We start from the raw sequence: 1,590 nt of genomic DNA, 5'->3' as shown, positions 1-1,590 counted from the left end.
GACAAACTGTGAAAGCTTATTTAATTTTGATGAGCTCTAACTTTATTTTGATGTACTCAACTCAATCTTGAGCCCATATGGAAATTTTTATGGTTCTAAAGCTTACTAGCTAGCTAGGATCCATGTACTTTTAACGAGTGGTTAGTTTAAAATGCATTGTACATATTTCACTCAATAGGAATATTTTTGGGATTTAGAAAAGTGGTCCAACAATCTAGATAATCGATGTGCATGGATCCAAACCATGAGAACAATTTAACAATATCGTAAGGGAATGTAAGGATTAAGTAATTTTGTTTTTATTTATTTTTCTATATTGGCTTCCAACTATGCAGAACTTGTCGTCTCCACAAAATTACATTCTTTCCATGCTTGTGTGAAAAATCTATTCTTAATTGGATAAATCCCAAGCTTAATTCCCATCCGGCTAACCAACATGATAAATCATATATGCCAAAGGATGTCTACACTATATAGTGTACAGGGCCTCCAAGTTTCCACTGCACCCTCCTATGAATATGCGAATGCCTCTGGTGAAATCCAAACAACCTCTAGCAATAGAGAATCTAGCAGAGGTCCTTGACCTGTGGTTGTTACCTTGGTCCACACTCCAATCTCTATGTTTAGGATGTAAATATTGTTAAATAAATTACGATCATCAGTAAATCCACCAAACACAAACAAATGCTTTCCAAGGGATATTGTTGCATGGCCTGCCCGAGGTGCTAATATCTGGCCAGTTGTGTTGAGCTCTTTCCACACAAGTGTATCTACATCAACGACATAGACATCAGAAAAATAAGACTTTGATGCATCCTCCGCACCCAAGACTATAATTTTGTTCTTCCATGACGAGCAAGTGTGGTTATCTCCTTGAGACGGTGGTTAACCACTGGTTGCATCCCTTATCCAAATTAAGTTAACTGTTTCTAGTATGTAAAGTTCATTGCAATATATCTCTTCATATTCATCTTGAGCTTTTCCACAACCTCCAAACATAAATAGACGGTGATCAATGAGTGCAGCACTGTGCCCCTCACGAGCTATTGGTCCTTCACCACTTACGTTAGGTTTCACCCATGTATTTGTAGTAGTGTCCAACATATGAAAATATCGTAGAGGGTCCTTCCCATCTGTGACACCAAATACAAATAATTTTTTTCCCATAGTGGTATAGTTGTGGTTGTCCCTGAGAGAGGGCAGGGTTCCTTTCACCATAGGATTACAATCATTTTTCTGGCAATTGTCCTTGACATAGCCACCAAAAACATACTTCAAGAACAAAAATGAATATTTCATCAAGACCGTTCAGAATAGGAAGAAGAGCGGAATAATTTGCCACAGTTTTGAACAATTGAACAATATTTACCTGCATTTGGTTGGATAACATTGAATGCATAATCACATATATCAGAGAGATGGTCTGGTGTCGCTCCGCAACACATAATTTCCATATCTAGAAAGACAAGACAAGTTTTGTAAAGCGAATTTCATTTATTTGAGTTCGAAGTCATATCCATCCACCGGGGCCTGTAATTTCCTATTTTTTTTAATTAGAGAGATGGCTTGGTGCTGCTCTGCAACACAAAA

The 1,590-nt window shown here is 37.5% G+C and overlaps 1 pseudogene; it reads right to left on the bottom strand.

Moving 5' to 3' along the window:
• Nucleotides 1-469: 469 nt before the first annotated feature.
• LOC149139972 (uncharacterized) lies at nt 470-1,375 on the bottom strand (annotated as a pseudogene).
• Nucleotides 1,376-1,590: the final 215 nt, after the last annotated feature.

Source organism: Pinus tabuliformis, chromosome X, assembly GCF_031772625.1.
Source record: "Pinus tabuliformis cultivar Carrire ecotype Pingquan chromosome X, CPIR1, whole genome shotgun sequence".
NCBI classification, from domain to species: domain Eukaryota; kingdom Viridiplantae; phylum Streptophyta; class Pinopsida; order Pinales; family Pinaceae; genus Pinus; species Pinus tabuliformis.
Note: the sequence above shows the minus strand (reverse complement) of the source record. Positions and strands in the feature narration are given on the sequence as shown.